The following is a 23,718-nucleotide window of genomic DNA, read 5'->3' as shown; positions in this document are numbered from 1 at the left end:
GAGGTTTGGTTTTATAAGATATGGTGTTACAGCAACCTTGTATAAGGCAGACTAGAACAGTACCAGTTTATAAGCATTTATTAATTACTGATAACAGACTTGGGCCAACTGCATATATAATTTGTTAAAGAAAAAACAGAACTATATCTTGTGGACATGATGTAAGCTTAAAGTTGAGTGGCTCAAACACAGACCATGTGGGGGAGTATAAAGGAGTATCAAACAGAGTATAACCAGTCTAAGACATCTGAGATCTAATAGCCATGACCTTGTTTAGAACATTATAAATCTTACCCATTTCCACTTAAAGATTATAATATAGCAGCACAAATCAGAACAGAGGTAAACTGGTGTGACCCACATTATCATGCTCCATGGAAGGATATGGAAAGTTGTATTTCAAAGCCATATTAACAGATAGCAAGTTAAGACAATATATAGAAAAGGACAAAACTTACTTTAAATGTCTGAGCAACAGTCATAAAGGAATTTAATTTGTTGGAATACAGTAGAGTTTTGAAATGGTTTGCTTATGACCCTCAAATAGGATGGATAACAGATTTAAACTGTGGGCAAACAAGGTAACTGCATCTTTTTGTACCATCATCGAGAAAGGTGAAATTTTATATTTTCAGCTACTAAAGAAATTTTTTTTTTCTAGAAAATCAGGATTTTTACATTTACCTCCAGGTTCGAAATTATGATGATCAAAAAAATAAAAGGAAGACTCGAAAGATAATCTGAATCCATTGATAGACCTACTTAAAGGTACAATTTGTAAGATACAGTAAAATATCCAAAAACCACTAGGCTAGTGTTATATATTTTGTCCAGCTGATTACTAACAATATCTCTAATGTTTTCAACTACTTGTAAATCATGAGAAAATTCCCATTCTAAACAGTGACACGGGGCAGTGCAGTCACCTGTCAATGATGTTATCCCTTTGTTACTGCCTTTACTGACATAGAAACCACACGACAACAGTGTGTGGACAAATGTGGAATTAGTGTCTAGTGTCCAGCAAACCACTAGCTTGCTTCAAGCAGTTCCTTATTTACTTCTTCTTGCACGTTTTATGGTGGATTGTGTTACTTATTTATGGAACATAATTACTGTTTACCGTCTGCCGCTGGTTCTGTCGACAAGGACAGCTCCCGTAAATGTCAGCGTATGGGCCAACCAAGAAGCCAAGTAGAGTTTGGGAGAAGTGGAGAGAAAGAGCGAGGATCAATATCGGTGTTGCATTGTCTAGATGGAGAGAGCTTCGCGACAAACTTCAGCTAGAAAGAGATGCCGATCTCGCTTGTGTTTTACTTGACAGGTGAGTTGTTTTTATTCGTATCTTTACAGAAAACGTATGCTATTATAACGATCAACAAGAAAAGTATTATGGGGCATACAGGCCAAATGCGGGGCAACGCGTCTCTAGACCCGCTCGAGGACGCGTCTGATCCATAGTCTGATCGCGTTTTTGCATTGACTTTGTTTGTAATCTACTCGCGCAAATAGTTGAACTTGTGTTTGAAAATTATGACATCAAACACAACATTTATAAAACTTTACCTCATCTGTTAAATCCATGATTTATCTTTCCGTCTGACTGATTGTCGTCAGAGGTTGGGTAGAAGACAACAAATCCCATCATTCCACGCTCCCCCTTAGCGTCATCAAACCATGCGATTGTTATTGTTTTGGTAGTGCGCCCTCTCATGGCAGGTCCTATAACCTGTACCTTTAAGGCGGCACACACACAAGGTATTAGATGTAAGATTTCATTTAAAAATATGAAAACACACTCTACAACTACAAGTTATATCAACTGGTCAAATATGGAAATTTCTAGTTCTATTTGAACTGGTTCATTACACTGAAATGAACACTGTTGGAAGAATATTAGCTATTTTAAAACACCAGTACAAATGGCCAAATACAGTAATATCTAAAAATATTGGCGAAACTGTGGATGTAATGATGCAAACCATTATCATATATTTTGGGAATGCCTACAAATGAAAAAACACTGTAAAGAAATACAGGAGGCTCTTGAATGTATATTTTTTTTAGAAGAGACATACCTCTAAAAATAGAGTTGTTCCGATTCCGATACTAGTATCGGAAATATCTCCGATACCACAACAAATTCTGGCATCGGCATCGGCGAGTACATGAACCCATATACCGATCCGATTCCATTTTCAAGACCTAGTTATGAACGCTAGCTTTGCCTAACCGCTGCACGGTTCTTCTTCGCTGCTCAGAATGCATTACAAACACAGGACGTTGTGCTGTAATGCCACAAGCAACCCCTGTTTAGAGCAGCGAAGAAGAAATGAAAACGCGTTAGCAGCACTGATCTATATATGACTGGATCGCTCATCGCGTTCTAAACTGCCAACAGACAGTGAAGCCGCTTCTATATTACAGATCAGTGGTTAGCAGTATGTCCGCTGTTTAGCAGTATTTCAGACTGGACCAACCAGACAGTAAAACGGCGACTAGGGATGCCACAAGTACTGGCACTTCACTACCAAGACGGTGCTGAAAATTTTAAAATGTGATGATACCAGCGTCTCTGTAGAACCGGTAGTAAGTTTGAGTATATTCGTTACCCGCAGCTGCGTTCAGTCGCTTCCGTGTTAGTCTAAGCGCAGGGCTCCAGACTGTAGCCGAATATATATACTAGTGTCTGTGAATATTAAACTGCAAAATACTATTTAAATATTACTCCTGAAAAGTCTACATCTCTGTGGGAGACGGGCGCAGATGCACGGGAGCTCGCTGTTTTGTGGCCTCTGCCGTGTGTCACTATATGAGGACATGAACGCATAAACCGTCACTTCATGAGAATTTAACGTTTCATTTGAGAAAACTGTCATATCATAAACACAGACACTCAAAGATCTTCATGGCGAGTAAATTGACAATATATTAAGCTACTGTTGTAGCCTACAGTAGATTTAGCTACGTCTCTATGTAGTAATAATACGTCTCTATTAATAATAATAATTATGCCTAGACGGTTGCTTGTTTTTTACTTGTTTTGTTGTAAAGAGATTATCTGATTAATATAGAATTTTTTATATTCCTAGACTTATTTGTTGCAGTTTTTTATACACTAATATTGTAAAACTAAAATACTAAAATACCTTTTTTAGTTTGCGGTGTTAGATTTTTGGCTGCATTTGAAGTTCTTTTTCGCTTAAGAAATTAAATAATATTACTGTCAAATTCATGTCAGATAATAAAAATACTGTAATAAATACAGTAGTTAACCATGTATTTGTTCATGTTTTATCAAGGGATAAGTCTGGAGCACACCATAAAATAATTCTAGAAATTTACACAGGGCTAGTAGTATATACAGCTGTATATACAGATACACACCCAGGTATCGGATCAGTACTCGGTATCGGCCGATACCCTGAGCCCAGGTATCGGAATCGGTATCGGGAAGAGAAAAAGGGTATCAGAACATCTCTATCTAAAAAAGCGTGTATATCTACCATACATGTTTGTGAATATGTACTCCGTTTAAAACCTATATAGATAATGAAGGCCATTTGAGGATATTATAGGCTGTTCTCTTATTTTGATCTCCACTGTATATCTTGTAACTAAACTCTTACAGGAAACTTAGTGAAGTACAGCTCTTTAAACAGCGTCTGATTCTGCCAGAGACTGAGAGCCGCCCCAGGAGGCAGAGGATGCTTTTAAGGGAAAATAAATAAATATATCAAGATGTGACCTTGCTCTTCTTTGAACCATCGAAGAACAGGATTTTTTTCAACCTTTCAGGGTCAGAGAATGCTTTAAAGTATGAATATAAATGACAATATTCAGAGGAACAAAAAAACTGAAAAAAGGAATAAAATCTAGTTTTAAGATGAAATAAAAGCATATTGGAACACAAAATACGTGCGAGATAACCGCTATTCCAGTATCCCTCCTGGACCTGCTGAGTTAGTTTATGTCTAAACCAGCGTCTCGTTTTAGAAGTCACAATTTCCTTTTAATCCGAGTGTGTATCCGGCAGGCTTTCTTGATTAAAATCAGATCTATCGGAGAACTGAAATGACAACAAAACAAGCATCTACGAGATTAGTTCCCTCAGCGGCGGGCGAGGTCAGACGCCTCGTCGGCTTAGACGGGTATTGTACCTGAAGAAAGGCTGAAAGAAGACAGAAAATGATCTTTTCTAAGCAGAAGGTGGGAGACGAGACCCCATTAGTCATTCCGCTCACTCGGGCCTAATGTCCTCGTACAAAGACTGAGATTTTAAAGTCAGATGTGGGATGAACAGATTCTCTCTGCTTTGCCTTTGTGTCAGTAAATCTTTTATTGTGTCGAGAAGATGATGAGCAGATTGAAGTGGAAAGCAGAAAAAAGTTGAGTTATTTGTGAAGATCAAAATAAAAAAGCTACCGTATTTTCCGGACTATAAGTCGCACTTTTTTCATAGTTTGGCTGGTCCTGCGACTTATAGTCAGGTTCGACTTATTTATCAAAATTATTTTGACATGAACCGAGAGAAATGAACCAAGAGAAATTAACCAAGAAAAAAAAAACATTACCGTCTACAGCCGCAAGAGGGCGCTCTATGTTTTCAGTGTAGACTACAGGAGCACTGAGCAGCATAGAGCGCCCTGCGGCTGGAGACGGTAAGTTTTATCTTGGTTCTTGGTTCTAAACAAATGCGACTTATAGTCCAGAGCGACTTATGTTTTTTTTTCTCGTCATGACGTATTTTTGGACTGATGCGACTTATAGTCCGAAAAAATACGGTGTGCTAGCATCTTTAGGACACAGCACAGGCCTGGACAGGTGTCTGAACAGACGCACCTGAAAGAATATGGGCGTCTATGTGACATGGGTAAAAAAAGAAAGAACAGGGCTGTCCATACAATCTTCATTATAAAGATGATGATGATTATTCTGTTCAGTGACTTCAGAGCTACTTCTATAACACCAGTCCAAAATTCTGAACACATTTTACAAATGTTCCTCATGATCTTAAATTCATTTAATACTTAAATGCTAAATTTAGTTCAAATATAAATTGTACTGCACCTATTATGGATGAATTTATAATAAGTACATGAAGGAAAATCATCCCAAGATGCACCTCTTGAAGTTGACACTGACTTCTGCATCCCCACTATTTTGTAGTTTATGTGAACGCAGTTCTCTTACGAGAGCTCTCTCGTACTGCGTCTTAGCTAAGACGCTACGGGAAAAGTCTCTTTTCATGAAATACTGAAGCCAAAAATTATCCTTAATTTTGTATTTTTGTAAAGCGCATTTGCAGCAGTACACAGCCATAGGCGAGACGGCTCATTCGCTCATTGGCTTGTTCTGCGGCAACTGCACAGCCTATCGAGCGCGGGCTGACGCTTCACGCCCTTCTTGCCACTTCCTGCCGAAACGGGTGTGGCCCAACCTATAAAAGGAGCTCGAAAAGGCTGACTCACCTGATTTTTCATCTCTTCAGCGAAGCTCACGCATCGCTGGATCACGGAGGAAGCAAGCGCCGTCTGAGAAAGCACATCAGCAGGACGAGCCATTCTGAAGCTGCTGGCATCGCCGCCTTCCACTGCCGTTCCTGCTGCGCTATCAGGCGCCTATATCCTTTCAATTCTGTTATATCCAAGCTGTTCTTTATGTGTGTGTGTGTGTTCGCCCTGCGACACACACTCGTAAAAGAGCTCGCGTCTTTTTTAAGATGCCTTCCTGCGGCTCATCAGAGCCCCACTCAGCGAGGGAGACCGGTACGTCATCTGTGTCTCCTGCCTGGGTGAAGATCATGCAGCGCTCGCTGACGGCGGATGCCCCCACTGCGAGCTGTTGCCATGGTGACTCTGAGGACTCGCCTGGCCTTTTTCTCTGAGCCTGCATTCTCCGCTGCGCTGAGGCGCCGTAAAAGCATCGCTTCCAGCGGATTCCGGAACCGTCTTCAGCTCAACCGAGCTCGCCGGTTCGCCCTGGTTCACCGCCCCCCCCCTGCATCGCTTCCCGGTGGGCAGCGCCCACTGTTTGCCGGCGCGTCGTCCGAGGAAGTCGATCTCAGGGCCGCGTCGGGGGAAGAGGACACGCGCTCTCTGCTAGCTTCGGGCAGTGAGGGCTGGGCGAGCTCCGAGGATCTCGCGCCTTCTGCTCAGAAGCCCAGCAGACGAGCTGACATAGAGAAGGAGCCGGGGCGAATGCTCGTGTTGGCCGCGATGAGTCTCGGCCACGAGTGGTTTGCACCAGCGCCCCCCCTCTCGTTCCCGGCTGGATGGTATTTCCCTTTCGGATGAGCGTACTTCTCAAAGCCCACCTCATTTCTTCCTGAGCTTCACGAAGAGGTGGCGAAGGCTTGGAATGCTCCATATTCAGCGCGAACTCGTTCGTCTGTCTCACTAGCATTCTCCACACTGAAGATGCTAAAAACAGGAACTACCACTCACTTCCGCCGGTGGAACAGGCGATAGCGACGCACCTTTGTCCGCCCTCTGCTGGACGGCGGCAAAAGCGTTGTTGCCATCTAAAGCCTGCTGTGTGACGCTGCGCCGGCACTACTAACGATGGCTGCTTCATCGAAGCGCAGGTGTCCGAGTTCCGCTGTGGCCGAGCTCTCACCCAAGCGCGCCGCTGTTTCAGTTCCAGGAATTGTGACTGTCTCAGCGTTTTCTGCAATGCGCAAGCCTGCACAGTTGCCCGCTTGCCTGCACACAAAAGCCGTTATCACAACAGCTTCAGCAACGCAGCTCGAGACCCCCGTTCTTGCTCTACCGGCCGTCGCCCCGCGCTGCGGGGACCGCGGAAGAGGATTACGGTGAGGCCGGGAGCCCCGAAGCCATCCTAGGAAAGCCATCTATGCATGCTGCATGACGCTGCGTCGGCACTACACACGATGGCTGCTTCAACGAAGCGCCGGTGTACGAGTTCCGCTGTGGCCGGGCTCTCACCTAAGCACGCCGCTGTTTCAGTTCCAGATATTGTGACTGTTTCAGCGTTTTTTTGCAATGCGCAAGCCTGTACGGTTGCCCGCTTGCCTGCACACGAAAACCGTTATCACGGCTACCCAGATATTTCCCGAAAAAGGTGTAATTTCTGGTGTCCCGGCCACGGCCCATGGTGCTATAAATGTAGTGACGATGCCCACTGCTCAGTGCCCATCTCCACATATAAGCACAGCCCTTCACACAGGGCTCGCGCCCATAAAAGCGACTCAAGTCGATCACGCGCACTACATAGTAGACGTGCCTACTCCTCAATTCCCACAATCACTATGTCACATGCGTCATGTGGTTTCTGTAAAAACGAAACCCGTGCACGTTCACGTTCTGCTCAGTGCCCATCTCCACATGTAAGCACAGCCCTGCACACAGGGCTCGCGCACATAAGATCGACACAGATCGGTCGAGCGCGCCGCATAGTAAACGTGCCCACTCCCCAGTGCCCACATACACTGTCACATACGGCGCGTGGCTTCTGTAAAAACGAGGCCCGTGCACGTACGCTCTGCACAGGCAGACAGCGAGTTGAAAGTGGTAAATGTGCACATATGCAGCCCACAGTTACTCGCAGACATATCGAGTCCCACGGGACCTGCTCAGCCTTCCCCCAGTCGGTTAAGCGCCGGGACGGGGTCGAGGAGGAGCGATCTGCCCGCTGTGATCAGTACGCTCCCCGCCTTAAATGCGCAGCACACCCGAGCGCCGTCGTTGCCCGGTCAACAGAGCGCGCTTTCGCATCCAGCCCTTAGCCATTCATGCAGATGCATGGTCAGCGCTTCCAGGGGTTTTTGGATTGGGTGCTAGGCATTATAAAGAGAGGCTACTCGCTACAGTTTTTTTTTTTCGACGCCCTCCGCGCTTTTCAGCGCGCGTCGAAACTACGGTCAAAACAGAAGTAGCACACATACTTCGGGCCGAAATATCAAAACTGTAGAGCCTGTGTCTCAAGCTCAAAGCGAGGGGGGGGCTGTACAGCAGATACTTTCTGGTGCCCAAGAGGACTGGATCTAAGACAGCTGAACAAGGCATTGATGAAACGCAGTTTCAAAATGCTTACGACCAGGAAACTCCTTGCAGCAGGCTGCTGTCAGTATAGACGAATCAGGGCCCTGAGGGGAATTCTGAGTTCACGAGCGCTATGCGCTGCCGACTGTTATATGGGCAGTATTGCATAAGACCCGCATTGCCACATTGGTCAGGCCTTGCCTCGGCTGTGTGATGTCATATTGCCGCATCTACGGATGCTGCTAGATATAGGACTGAGGGCTTTTTCCCTTTTCTGTCCTGGACTCTCTGTGAGTCCCTCAGGTGACTGTGCACTGTAAATCCTGGGCGTTGCTTCAGGTTTATTGGTGTGTGATCCCTGCGCGCACAGCGTTTTACATAGGGTTCCCGTAGCGTCTTAGCTAAGACGCAGTACGAGAGAGCTCTCGTAAGAGAACGTACTCGGTTACTAAACGTAACCTCGGTTCTCTCTAGAAGAGCGAACGAGTACTGCGTTCTCTGCCGTGCGCACGATTCACTCTGGTTCGCTTCGGCGATGAAATAAATCAGGTGAGTCAGCCTTTTCGAGCTCCTTTTATAGGTTGGGCCACACCCGTTTCGGTGGGAAGTGGCAAGAAGGGCGCGAAGCCCTTATTGGTCTGATGTTGCCTCAGCCCGCGCTCGATAGGCTGTGCAGTTGCCGCAGAACAAGCCAATGAGCGAATGAGCCGTCTCGCCTATGGCTGTGTACTGCTGCAAATGCGCTTTACAAAAATACATAATTAAGGATAATTTTTTGCTTCAGTATTTCGTGAAAAGAGACTTTTCCCGTAGCGTCTTAGCTAAGACGCAGTACTCGTTCGCTCTTCTAGAGAGAACCGAGGTTACGTTAAGTAACCGAGTACGTTTTTACAATTACTTTGAAATGTGCAAAACCAATGCAAATATTTACACATTTAAGTCCGAACTAATACTGCCTTATAAATGAGTTTTTAATGATCAAATAACATTAATAAAACTCGTACTCGTAAGGGATGGGACTTGATTTGTCCATCTGAAACTGACTGGATTGTAAAACATGCTCTCTATATGACAGATGATTGAAAGCAAGGGCTTGGCAATGTCATTTTTAAAGGGGTGTATCAATATATATATTTCGATGCAATCATGAATTGTGTATTGGGAAAATAATTATAATAATAATAGTCCATTTGCAATTTTCTTTCACCAATGGTTTTGAGCAGTAACAATTATGATCCAGTATTAATCCATTGACATTTCATTCTTTTTACACTGGAATGCTGAATTAATGATTAAAATGTCCTAACTTCATCTTCTGGTGAATTACCCTTATCCATACCTAGTAAATCTCTGCCCCCTTCCTACAGTCTCTGTCAATAAATCAAATATGAAAGGATTAAAATAAGTCACTTTACCACAATATTTCCCAGAGTCCTTGGTTTCACCTGTTGCACTTCATCATCAATTACTGTCACTGTGAGACAAAGATGAAAAAAAGTTTAAGCACTTCAGTCATTTATTGAACCATCCAGTTAAAAAATGTCAATCAAAAAGAGCTCTAACACAAAATCCTTCAGCGATGAATGAGAAAGCATTGGTAATAAACTAATAAAGAGCTGCAAACGTGCCACGTGAAACATGCCAATGTAGAGGAATCTCACCGTTGTATCGGGGCACAGCTTTACCGGCGGTACCAGCGGGGGGAGTGCGTGAGCAGCCAACACCGACACACGACGCAGTGATGATGGCAGAGCCACTCTACAAAAGAGAGACACCATTGTGATGAGAGCTGCATAAAAAAGGTCATTCAGGATGAGACATTGATGGCAAAAACATAAGCTTATTAACATATCACTGCTTATGTTTGCATATCAATGAGTATTTATTATTTTAACTACTTTGAAGTGATCTTTTTACTCATTTCACATGCAAATAGGTTTACCAATCAGAAAAGAGGTCATTAATTTACAGATATTTTAAAGATGCAGTAATCAGATTAATTGTATGGGTCAGAAAGAGGGCAGAAATAGATTGCTGCAAGAAACCTTGACTAACATTAGAAGCAAATTTCATGGAAGACCAAGTGTAAACACCTAAGCATAGCAAACTCATTTTTCTTACTTTTTTTTTTCTTCTATGGTCACTTTTCTCTTTCAGGTCAACTATTACCAAAGATCCTCGCTCCATGAAATGGAAATTCTAATTAAAAATCTATTCGGAATAACCAAACTTCTAAATGAGTCTCAATTACCTGTGAACAGTTATTGTTAGCTAAAACTAAAGTTATACTACTAGTATTACAAGTTTTGGTGTTTCAAATAAAGAGAAAAAAACAAAATATGACATGAAAAATTAATAACAAGAATATCCAACTAATAATCCAATCCAACTAGTAATATCCATTTGGAAAATGGAAATAAGTGATAAGTTAAAGTATTAAAGTGACTAAAGCTAGGGATGTAACAATTTGATTTCATTATTTGATTCACAATTTATTTTCTGTATTTCTTTTACAAAATGAGATTGAAGACAAATCACAAATTGAATATGTCCTTTTATTATTGCTTGGACAAAAGGCAGCACGTTTCTTTGTGAAAATGAAATCTAACACTATACTAATATAGCACTTGCATATCATTGCTCTTTTATTGGTTTTGATTGCTTGCATTGTCTTAATTTGTAAGTCGCTTTAGATAAAAGCATCTGCTAAAATGTTAATATAATGCAAATGTAAATAACAAAACTAAATAGAAATTTTAAAACAAGCCCCAAATAAGATAAATAACACAAATAAAATAAATTTTTTCATATAAACAAAGTAAGGATTTGTGTGCTCTTTGCATTTAACAGAGGCCGCTGCATTTTAATCATGATCCAAACAAAGATGCTGCATACATGCATGTGCAGTTTTGAATATAAATTAAATTGTATAATTTCAAAATTGAACAAAAACAGAAAGGTTTGACTCCAGTTTTGTGAAACTATACATAAAAAATATCTGAACGAGGCGCAGATTCACTGTCTGGCAGCATGTGGCGCGTAAAGCGTTTCATTGGTTTCACTGTAAACAAAGCAGCGCTGCACTTATGAACTTTAATATGCATCATACAGAGGCAAGATGAAAAGAAAAAATAGCATCTAAACTTTTCTAAAGACAGTAAGTTCCTCTCAGACATACATTCATATATAAACTCCTACCCCTAAATGAATCACGATTTGTTTAGCATCTCAACCGATTTGAATCATCACAAATTTGAATCGGTTTTCAAATGGCTCGCGGTTAATCATTACATCCCTAACTAAAGCTGAAATAAATTAAATAGAAATATAAAATTATTAAAATAAACAAAAAAAATCAATTAAAATGTACATTTAATAGAAACTAGTTAACAGAATATTAAAAAAGACAATTCAAAATATTAATAAATATTAATTGTAATAGGGCAATTAATCCATTCACATGATTCATTCTTTTTACATTGGAATGTTGAATTAATGATCAAAATGTCACTTTTTTTTTAGACTGAACTTCATTTAGTCTGCCTCCACCCGCCTTACGTTTATTTCTTCTTTTAGATAATCAGTTTCCTTGGATCTAGATCCCAAGACAGAATCTGTTTCACCATGACCTTAAAGTTAGTTCAACCTATTTATAGGTAGGTTTAATGACAGACATTTCAAGGAAGACTCTACCAATCCCCTTGTGTACTAAGATCTGTTACTGCTGCAACAATGCATATTAAGTATGTACCGTACAATGCTGCACTGAGCCAGCACTCACGCCTGTGTTTGTGTGCTTGCATAAATTACATGACTGGCTTATAAATAAACAATCAACAAAAGTTAAAAATACTTCACAATCAGTAGACGACAGCAAGACGCAGCGCAACGCATACACAAATAGAACACAGACTTGTTCGTCATCCGTCTCGGAGCCAGATGCTACAGGAGAGCTGTTAACAGCAGGAAGAGAGAGTGAGCCAGCGACTGATGAAGAGTGGGCAAGAGTAACTGGTAAAAACAGAGAGAGAGAGAAGGAGAGCGAGACAGAAAACTGTTGGCATCGCAGCGTGTGGCACCACGAGTCTGTCTGCCACTGCTGCCATATGGGAGTAATGCAGGAAGCTCAAACACTTTTCACAGGTGATGCGCAGCATGCAGACTCAGAATATTAACGGGTTAGCATTTAGGTCATTTATCTACACCATGTCTTTACAAACTCGTATCACTTTCTTGAAATTCTGAAGAATGTGCAGGTTGCTCTTCTCCATTATACTATAATGCACAAGGGCTGGAGCTTTTAAGTGTCTAAACATGCAAAAATCGCCTTAAAAGTTATAGGCTATATTCAAATATGCCTACTTGTCTTCTCTGCTATTAGCTCAGTGGTGGCGTAATGTTCAGAGAGTCAGACTTGTAACCCAGTTTGGCAGTGAAGTAACACAACAGCTGCTTGTACGTCACATGATAATCAATACACGAAGCATGTACGTAGCTGTCTGGATACTATTCATAATATATTATATATTCATACTTTACAGTCAGATAAATGGAAAGTACTGTACTTAAAATTAAATCGTCCTCTATATCTTTAAATAGTGCACAATTTAGGGTGTTTCAGAGTGGTGGGGCCTACAGCCATGCTGGACATTATCACAAGCACTTACTCAATCCCATAATGCACTTTGAGGGTCATGCAGAGTTACTTCTCAAGCATCTCCAGTAGAAGACAGTATAAATGTGACGGTAAATGCTTTTTCACAACCACACTGCCAGCTTTTTTAGTTTCTTAAGGCAGAAACCACACAAAAAAGGCAGCCCTTCTAGTGAACTCGTCCAAATGTATTTACTAGTTTTCTTGTGGATTATATTAGTACATTAATACGTTTTAGGGGCGACTGCAGACACAGCCCATTATAAAAGTGGTTGATAACCTCTACATCTTCTGAAGCCATTTAACAGACTTAGGATATAAACATACCAACATTTAAGTCACAATTTTTTTTATATATTTCTTGTTTCACTGAACAAAGTTGTACAGGTTTGAAACATAAAAAGGGTGAGTGTAAACTGAGAATTTAATCATTTCAATTGCAAGGGTCAGAGACAGGATGGAAAACTAGAACTACACATTTTGGGTGCAAAAACATTAACACAAAAATAAATGAAGAGGAATGAGCAGGTGTGCTTAACCCACTAATTAATGGAGAAGGTTTTGACACAAATGACTAATTAGTTCCTTCTGAAGTTCATGTCCTGCCATAACCTACATTTTTAAGTTATTGCCAGCTATTTGACATCACAAACTTGATCTAGTGGACTGAAGTTTACCAGAGTCATAAACTGACAGAGTGTGGCAGGATTCATGTGTGCACAGCGGCCAGCTCAAAGACGGTGGTGACGCTCAGGGCCACATTAAGGTCGTTCGTACAGCAAGCAGTCATTGCCACATACTCCCAACTGGAAACATACCAGTTGCCCAGCAACAGCGGTGACATCAGCAGCCCTCATCACCAAGCCCCCCACCTCTTCACGGCAGGAGTTGAGTCTTAAAATAGAACACAGATTATTATCAGGTCTCAAAAGCGGCAGCCTTTCTTTCATTTTCTGTGTGGATGAACGTTGAGAATAATTAAATGGCACATTTCCATACATGCGTGCTAGAGATTGCAGACACATAATGTCTGATTTAAGCAACATGCTACAAAAGGCAGTGCTACTGGGTTAAAGGTATTATTCATTTACTATTATAGTGTTTATTAATATTTTGAATTAGCATCTATTTTAAGTTTGTCATTTTGTTATGTGCTTTTTTTCCATTTAAGATTTATTTGACAGGGAACAATGCACATCAATAATACATTTACAATGTGCCAGAATTAGCCAGAAGGCTATTTTGCATCTGCATGAGCTGGCCATTATTGATTTATTTATTCTATTAGCTTTTTTTCAGGTTCAGTTTAGCTCTTTCAGTATCTCAACTTAAACTTACTTTAGTTTATTCCAAAGGCAACATTTATAGTTTTATTTTTTATTCTTCAGTAGTGGTTTTCTTAAGTTTAGGTTTTTCAAGTTTATCATCATCTAATATTTTTACTTTATAAAAAAAACAAAACAAATCAGTTACCAAAAATGATTTTAATTAGCTTAACAATAACAAGACTAACTTTGGTTACTATGTTAATAAAACATAATAATACAATAATAAAATTGAGGATATAAAATTTAATTTCAAAACTATTTTATTAAGCAAATTAAATCAATGTTATTTTAACTGAACAATATATCAATAGCATACTAGTTATTGTCAATATTTTATTATTATTATTAGTATCGGTCATTATTGGATATTTAACAGCTAATTCCTCTTATTTTACATTTCAATTAACTTGACACTCACTGATCTTTAATCTTTAAAAATAATAACAGTTAAATGTAGTCCTTTACAAATCAGAAAAAAGATTATAATCTTGTGATGTGCAAATTCAATAATTGAAAAGGAGTTTAGTTTTTACACCTTTTCATTTTTAATTTAGGCAAAACAGTAAACAATTTTAAAAATGTCCATATGAAAATAGAATAGGCCTTTATGAATGTATTCAATGGTTGCTTTATGGGTGCACAATTTTCAAAAACAGTTGTAAGCTGCAGCACCAATACTGACCAATCAGAATTCAGAATACATGTTATAATAACCTTTATACTCATCCCCGTGCTGAAGCATCCAAATGTCTGTGTGTGTGTGTGTGTGTGCGTGTGTGAGAGAGAGAGAGCTATTCTTTCAGAGCAGCTTGACTTCTGATATTGCAATGCACATATGAGCCTGGGGAGGTTTGAGCGGGTAATGACATAGATAATGAAGGTTCAAATCACTTCCACTTTATTTCAGAAAAGCTATCACATCAGCGCAACCAAACTGCTGTTACACTACACCTCATCAGCTCTTCTAATCAAATCTCGCTCTGTGCCGCTGAACAACTCAAACACATTGTGGCCTTTGTGTGTTTGCACGCCGAGGTGGAGATGTGGCTGTTATTACAAGTCATCTAATAATTCGACTGGTCTTGATGGTGACTGTAATCATGAATTGGATGGAGACAGAGTGAAATTATAAATGGAGAGCAGGACACACACACACCACTGTGAGGACAGAATCATTTATCACATGAAGCACTTTGGCCTCTCTGGCCCTGGGCTTACTCACATACAGATCCATCGGTTTTTCCATTCACGCATCAATACAGATCTGACACCGGTTTTAAATTTGTGCCGACAAATGACACTGAGACTTTACCAGTACCGAATAGAAAGACTGATATGAGAGCGAGGGGAAAGGCGATTCAGTTCATTTTGTACAAATATTCTCCGGAACCTGTTTATTTCTCAGAAATATTTATGAGCTGAATATGTTTGCAGCTAGTATAGAATGAAGGAGAAACCCAATTCACTATACATCTGATGGTTTATGCATCATGCTGGCAATAGGAGTTATGAATATCAAAAGAAGTGACCTGTATTTCAGACAATCCATTTCAGGCTTGCCAGAGAAATAAGGGCGACTTTATGGCCAGGAACTCAGCACTGCAGCACGCATAAATTTAACCAACAGAAAGTTGCAATTTTTTCATTTACCAACTATTTTAGTGGAGCATGAAGAAACTCAAGAGCCAATCAGGTAAATAATAATAGTTTTTTATAGTGCTTGTGTGACGAGTGGGGCGGGGCCGAGAGCCATGGGAACGGAGCGAGGCCGGTGGAGTGATTTGGAAATGAGCGACACCTGCTCGACCCACCGGTCTCGCGTCCCACGGAGGAGATCGGAAGGATACAAAAGAGGAGCGACGACAGTAAAGGAGGAGAGAAGACCAGGCCTGGGTTTTATTTTGTGTTTGGTTTTTGTTTGTGCACGACAGTCATCTGTGAGGGGCTGTTGTGCTGTTTTGTGTTTTTTTTGGTATTAAAGTTTGATTTAAATGTCCGCTGATTCCCGTCTCCTTCTTCCCGATGATTGTGAAGTTTGTAATGTTACAATTTGGTTTTACTGTATTGATTTATTAACTTTCAATGTACAGTATTACGTAATGTGTCTTTTTTGTCAGACTTGTGAATTTAATAGAATCTTTTTTAGTTGCAATCTTACTTTTTAGTTTGTCGATAAAGAAAAGAAAAGAAAATCTATAAAAGAGATATTAAGAGATAAAAGCACTCATTTGTTAACTAAACATGGTAAATTGTGATTCCAGCAAACCCATCGTTTCATCACAATTTCACCATCAAGCACATCAACCATAACTCCTTCAAAAACAGCTAAAAGCCTTGGAGTTATGATTGATGATCAGCTGACTTTCTCAGACCACATTGCTAAAACTGTCCTATCCTGCAGATTTGCTTTATTCAACATCAAGAAGATCAAGCCCTTTCTTTCGGAACATGCTGCACATCTCCTTGTTCAAGCTCTTGTTCTGTCCAGGCTGGACTATTGCAATGCCCTCTTGGCAGGTCTTCCAGCCAATTCTATCAAACCTTTACAATTAATTCAGAACGTGGCAGCAAGATTAATTTTAAATCAGCCAAAAAGAATACATTGTCACAGCTCTGTTTATCAATTTGCACTGGCTTCCAATAGCTGCTCGTATAAAATTCAAGGCATTAATGTTTGCCTACAAAACTACCACTGGCTCTGCACCCATTTACCTAAATTTGTTACTTCAGACTTATGTGCCCTCTAGAAGCTTGCGTTCTGCAAGTGAACGTCGCTTGATTGTGCCATCCCAAAGAAGCACAAAGTCACTTTTACAGACTTTTAAATTAAACGTTCCCTCCTGGTGGAATGACCTCCCCAACTCAATCCGGACAGCTGAGTCCTTAGCCATCTTCAAGAATCGGCTTAAAACACATCTCTTCCATCTTTATTTGACCCTCTAACTTTAACACTCACTATTGTAATTCTATTCTTAAAAAAAAAATCTAACTACCTTTCTTATCTTTTTGTATTTTCTTTTCTTTTTAATTTATTATGCAATTGTGTTTGTGTGTGTGTATGTATGTATGTATGTATATATATATATATGTATATATATATATATATATATATATATGTATATATATATATATATATATATATATGTATATATATATATATATATATATATATATATGTATATATATATATATATATATATATGTATATGTGTGTGAGTGTGTGTAAAGACCTCTAACACTAGCTTGCTCTATTTTTTTTTATATTCTATCTTGTTTTTTTATTTATTATATTATTTAAAATCCCATGCTGCGTGTACTGTGTTAACCTAACTGAGACTTGTTATAGCACTTATATATCATTGCTCTTTTGTTGTTTTTGATTGCTTCCACTGTCCTCATCTGTAAGTCGCTTTGGATAAAAGCGTCTGCTAAATGAATAAATGTAAATGTAAATTGTTACATTCCAAAATGGTTATTTTAACCCTCTGATGTGGTGGTGGGGGGGGGGGGTATTTGCTTGTCTGTTTTAGCATTATTTAAATGAGAATAATGTACGATATTTTAATGATAATGTTTTTTTATTTAATATTTTGTATATTTAAGGAATTTTATGGTACAGAATTATATTTATGGTCCATTTATTACCTGTTAACCACTTCTGTTTTTGTTATAATTAAAAAAAAAAATAGTTTTTGTTACTATGATTACTTTATTTTTTTTATTCTACAATCATTTTTTACTCTAAAACTGCAAAAAAAAAAAAAAAAAAATTAAAGGCATAAATCGTACTCGGTTACTAAACGTAACCTCGGTTCTCTCTAGAAGAGCGAACGAGTACTGCGTCTTAGCTAAGACGCTACGGGAAAAGTCTCTTCACGAAATACTGAAGCAAAAAATTATCCTTAATTTTGTATTTTTGTAAAGCGCATTTGCAGCAGTACACAGCCTTAGGCGAGACGGCTCGTTCGCTCATTGGCTTGTTCTGCGGCAACTGCACAGCCTATCGAGCGCAGGCTGATGCAACATCAGACCAATAACGCTTCGTGCCCTTCTTGCCACTTCCCGCCGAAACGGGTGTGGCCAGACCTATAAAAGGAGCTTGAAAAGGCTGACTCACCTGATTTATTTCATCGCCGAAGCGAACCAGAGTTAATCGTACGCACGGCAGAGAACGCAGTACTCGTTCGCTCTTCTAGAGAGAACCGAGGTTACGTTTAGTAACCGAGTACGTTCTCTTACGAGAGCTCTCTCGTACTGCGTCTTAGCTAAGACGCTACGGGAACCCAATGTAAAACGCCGTGCGTGCAGGGATCACACACCAATAAACCTGAAGCAACGCCCAGGATTTACAGTGCACAGTCACCTGAGGGACTCACAGAGAGTCCAGGACAGAAAGGGGAAAAGGCCCTCCGTCCCATATCTAGCAGCATCTGTAGATGCGGCAATATGACATCACACAGCCGAGGCAAGGCCTGACCAATGTGGCAATGCGGGTCTTATGCAATACTGCCCATATAACAGTCGGCAGCGCATAGCGCTCGTGAACTCAGAATTCCCCTCAGGGCCCTGATTCGTCTATACTGACAGCAGCCTTGCTTGCAAGGCGGGAACCTCCAGGTTATAGAACCTGATAAATGTAGACGGCGAGGCCCAACCTGCCGCCATACATATATCCTGCAAGGAGATCCCAGTAGCCCATGCCCACGACGAGGCGACGCCTCTTGTGGAGTGTGCTCTGACGCCCAACGGGCACTGAAGGCCCCTGGAAGCGTAAGCTAACGCTATGGCGTCAACTATCCATCTGGATAGAGTCTGTCTCGAAACAGCCATTCCCTTGGAACGTCCACCGAACGAGACAAATAGCTGCTCCGTCTGCCGAAAGGCAGCAGAGCGAGACACATAAGCTCTTAAAACCCTGACAGGGCAAAGAAGACTCGAGTCTCCATCCTTCCCTGACACCGGCAGGGCAGACAGGGCAATAACCTGAGCCCGAAACGGCGTGTTGAGGGATTTCGGCACATGACCGTGCCTAGGTTTGAGTATGACTCTTGAGTCATTGGACACAAACTCCAAGCACGACTGGCTCACCGAGAGCGCGTGCAAATCACCCACACGCTTCACAGAAGCGAGAGCCAACAAGAATACTGTCTTGAACGACAGATGCTGAAGGCTAATCGATTGGATAGGCTCGAAAGGGGGACCCTTCAAGGCCTCCAAAACCGCCGCGAGGTCCCACATAGGGACTGACGGAGGTCTGGGAGGATTCAGCCTCCTAGCTCCTCTGAGGAACCGGATGACTAAATCATTCCTTCCTATTGACTGACCGGACGCTGTTTCAGAAAACGCCGCGATGGCAGCCACATAAACTTTGAGCGTGGATGGGGCTCTGCCCTTATCCAACAGCTCCTGAATGAAGGAGAGGACCTCCGTCACCTCACAACTAAGGGGTGAATTACCTCGAGCTGTGCACCAGCTGGAGAACACCGACCACTTCGAGGCATACAGACGTCGTGTCGACGGAGCTCTAGCCTGAGTGATGGTATTTAGCACTCCCACTGCGAGATCAGCGGGTAACCGTTGAGTGCCCATACATGGAGGGACCACAACTCCGGTTGAGGGTGCCAAATCGAGCCCCTGGCCTGCGAGAGGAGGTCTCTCCTCAACGGTACCGGCCACGGGGTGACATCTGCTAACTGCACCATGGTTGGTTCTTCCAAAGGTGCTACAAGCAGTATTGAACATCTCGTTTCTCTCACCCGTTCTATCACCTGCGGAAGGAGGGAGACGGGAGGGAACGCATAAAGCGGGCAGCACGGCCATCTCTGTGACAGCGCGCTTTCGTTCTTGGAAAAGAACGCGGGGCAGTGAGCGTTTTCGTGGGACGCAAAGAGGTCCACCTCCGCCATGCCAAATCTCTCCCACAACAGCCGGACTGTTTGCGGGTGTAGAGACCATTCGCCCGTAGGAACATTGCCTCTGGACAGCCTGTCTGGGCCCAGATTCTGCAGCCCAGGCACATGCACTGCTCTCAGCGAGCGCACGTTGCGCTGAGCCCAAATCAGGAGGCGTTCCGTCAGCCTGCACAGGTTTCGGGACCCGAGACCGCCCTGGCGATTTATGTAGGACACTATGGACATGTTGTCCGAACGGACTACGACGTGGTGATCCTTGATATGGGGACAAAAGCGCGTCAGCGCGTTCTCCACTGCCAGCATTTCCAGGCAGTTGATATGATGGAGCTTTTCCCGTTCTGACCATAGGCCAAAGGACGGTCTGCCTTCGAGCAGCGCTCCCCATCCCGAAGTGGAGGCGTCCGTCGACACCATTTTCACACTCGGGGAAGTCCCCAGGCTTACACCTGATCGGTACCAGCCGTTGGCTGTCCAAGGTGCTAGAGCCGCAACATAGCTCTGATCGACCTTGAAATGCAGCCGGCCAGACGCCCAGAGCCTTCAGCCAGAACTGCAGGGGGCGCATGCGGAGCAGGCCCAGCCGCAGAACCAGAGATGCTGAGGCCATGAGACCCAGCATCTTTTGACAGTGTTTGAGCGACACGGTCGCGCCGCAGCGGAAAGAACTCGCTGCACGCTGAATGCCCATCGCGCGCTGTGGTGACAGCCGCGCCGTCATGGAACACGAGTTCAGAACTATACCCAGAAACAGGATCGTCTGACTGGGGTTCAGCGAACTCTTCGCCCAATTGACACTGAGGCCGAGCTTCTCGAGGTGATCGAGTAAAACGGCCCTGTGGTCCACGAGCTCCGCTCGTGATCGGGCCAGAACCAGCCAGTCGTCCAAATAATTCAGCACTCGTATGCCTCTGAGTCTGAGAGGAGCGAGCGCTGCATCCATGCACCTCGTAAACGTACGAGGAGCTATGGACAAGCCGAATGGCAGGACTGCAAACTGGTATGCCTGGCCCTCGAAGGCGAATCTCAAATATCGCCTGTGGTTTGACGCTATCTGTATTTGAAAATACGCGTCCTTCAGATCTATTGACATGAACCAGTCCTCTCTGCGAATCTACGCGAGGAGCTTCCTGGTCGTGAGCATTTTGAAACTGCGTTTCATCAATGCCTTGTTCAGCTGTCTTAGATCCAGTATGGGCCTGAGACCCCCGTCTCTCTTGGGCACCAGAAAGTATCTGCTGTACAGCCCCCCCTCGCTTTGAGCTTGAGACACAGGCTCTACAGCTCCTTTGCTCAACAGTTTTGATATTTCGCCCGAAGTATGTGTGCTACTTCTGTTTTGACCGTAGTTTCGACGCGCGCTGAAAAGTGCGGTGGGCGTCGAGAAAACTGTAGCGAGTAGCCTCTCTTTATAATGCCTAGCACCCAATCCGAAACCCCTGGAAGCGCTGACCATGCATCTGCATGAATGGCTAAGGGCTGGATGCGAAACGCGCTCTGTTGACTGGGCAACGGCGGCGCTCGAGTGCGCTGCGCATCTGAGGCAGGGAGCGCGCTGATCACGGCGGGCAGATCGCTCTTTCTCGACCCCGTTCCGGCGCTTAACCGACTGGAGGGAGGCTGAGCGGGTCCCGTGGGACTCGATATATCTGCAAGTAACCGTGGGCTGCATGTGTGCACTTTTACCACTTTCAACTCGCTGTCTGCCTGTGCAGAATGTACGTGCACGGGCCTCGTTTTTACAGAAGCCCCGCGCCGTATGTGACAGTGTATGTGGGCACTGGGAAGTGGGCACGTTTACTATGCGGCGCGCTCGACCGGTCCGTGTCGATCTTATGTGCGCTAGCCCTGTGTGCAGGGCTGTGCTTACATGTGGAGATGGGCACTGGGTAGTGGGCATCGTCACTGCATTTATAGCACCATCGGCCATGGCCGGACGAGCGTGCACGGGTTTCGTTTTTACAGAAACCACATGACGCGTGTGACATAGTATGCCGTCATGCGGCAGGTTTTGGATGGTAACGCCGCCTTAGTCCGCCGTCCAGCAGAGGGCGGGCAAAGGTGCGCTGCTATAGCCTGTTCCACCGGCGGAAGTGACAGGTAGCCTCTGTTCTTAGCACCGTCCAGTGTGGAGAATGCTGGCGAAACAGATGAGCGGATTCTCGCCGAGAATGGAGCGTCCCAAGCCTTCACCACTTCTTCGTGAAGCTCAGGAAGAAAAGGGGCGTGCCTTGAGCTTGAGGAAGAGCGCTCATCCGAGCTACCATCCAGCCGGGAACGTGAAGGGGGCGCTGGTGCAGACCACTCGAGGCCGAGACTCGCCGCGGCCAACGAGAGTACACGCATCAGCTCCTTATCGATATCCCCCCGTCTGCTGGGCCTCTGAGCAGCGGGCGCGAAATCCACGGAGCTCGCCCAACCCTCACTGCCCGAAGCAAGCAGAGAGCACGTGTCTTCTTCTTCCGACGCGGGCCTGAGATCCACTTCCTCAGATGACGCGTCGGCAAGCAGCGGACGCTGATCATCGGGAAGCGATGCAGAGGAGACCGGCGAAGCGGAGGGAACCGGCGAGCTCGACCGAGCTGGAGGCGGTTCCGGTAGTCGCTGCGAGCGGCGCTTCTTACGGCGCTGCGGCGCAGCGGATGATGCAGGCTTTGAGAAGGATGCCAGGCGAGTCCTCAGAGTCACCATAGGCATCAACTCGCAATGAGGGCATCCGCCGTCAGCGAGCGCGAGCGCTGCATGGTCGTCACCCAGACAGGAGACGCAGATGACGTGACGATCTCCTTCGCTGAGCGGGGCTCTGCACGAGCCGCATGAGGGCATCTTTAAAAAGACGCAGCTCTTTTGTGAATGTGCGTCGCAGGGCGAACACACACACAGGATATAACAGAACAAGGATGTAAAGGATATGGGCGCCGGATAGCGCAGCAGGAACGGCAGTGGAAGGCGGCGATGCCTGCGGCTTCAGGATGGCTCGTCCTGCTGATATGCTCTTCCAGACGGCGCTTGCTTCGTCGTGATCCAGCGATGCGTGAGCTTCGCTGAAGAGATGAAAAATCAGGTGAGTCAGCCTTTTCGAGCTCCTTTTATAGGTTGGGCCACACCCGTTTCGGCAGGAAGTGGCAAGAAGGGCGCGAAGCGCCCTTATTGGTCTGATGTTGCATCAGCCTGCGCTCGATAGGCTGTGCAGTTGCCGCAGAACAAGCCAATGAGCGAACGAGCCGTCTCGCCTAAGGCTGTGTACTGCTGCAAATGCGCTTTACAAAAATACAAAATTAAGGATAATTTTTTGCTTCAGTATTTCGTGAAAAGAGACTTTTCCCGTAGCGCCTTAGCTAAGACGCAGTACTCGTTCGCTCTTCTAGAGAGAACCGAGGTTACGTTTAGAAACCGAGTAAGATTTATGCCTTTAATTTTTTTTTTTTGCAGTTTTAGAGTAAAAAATGATTTGTAGAATAAAAAAAATAAAGTAATCATAGTAACAAAAACTTTTTTTTTTTTATTATAACAAAAACAGAAGTGGTTAACAGGTAATAAATGGACCATAAATATAATTCAGTACCATAAAATTCCTTAAATATACGAAATATTAAATAAAAAAACATTATCATTAAAATATCGTACATTAATCTCATTTAAATAATGCTAAAACAGACAAGCAAATACCTGGTCTGATGTTGCATCAGCCTGCGCTCGATAGGCTGTGCAGTTGCCGCAGAACAAGCCAATGAGCGAACGAGCCGTCTCGCCTAAGGCTGTGTACTGCTGCAAATGCGCTTTACAAAAATACAAAATTAAGGATAATTTTTTGCTTCAGTATT

General features: G+C 43.3%; 1 pseudogene; it reads right to left on the bottom strand.

The window, feature by feature from the left end:
• The window catches only part of LOC132105403 (acyl-CoA synthetase short-chain family member 3, mitochondrial-like), a 68,661-nt pseudogene that overhangs the window by 7,147 nt on the left and 37,796 nt on the right, over positions 1 to 23,718 (bottom strand).

Source organism: Carassius carassius, chromosome 26, assembly GCF_963082965.1.
Source record: "Carassius carassius chromosome 26, fCarCar2.1, whole genome shotgun sequence".
Taxonomy (NCBI): domain Eukaryota; kingdom Metazoa; phylum Chordata; class Actinopteri; order Cypriniformes; family Cyprinidae; genus Carassius; species Carassius carassius.
Note: the sequence above shows the minus strand (reverse complement) of the source record. Positions and strands in the feature narration are given on the sequence as shown.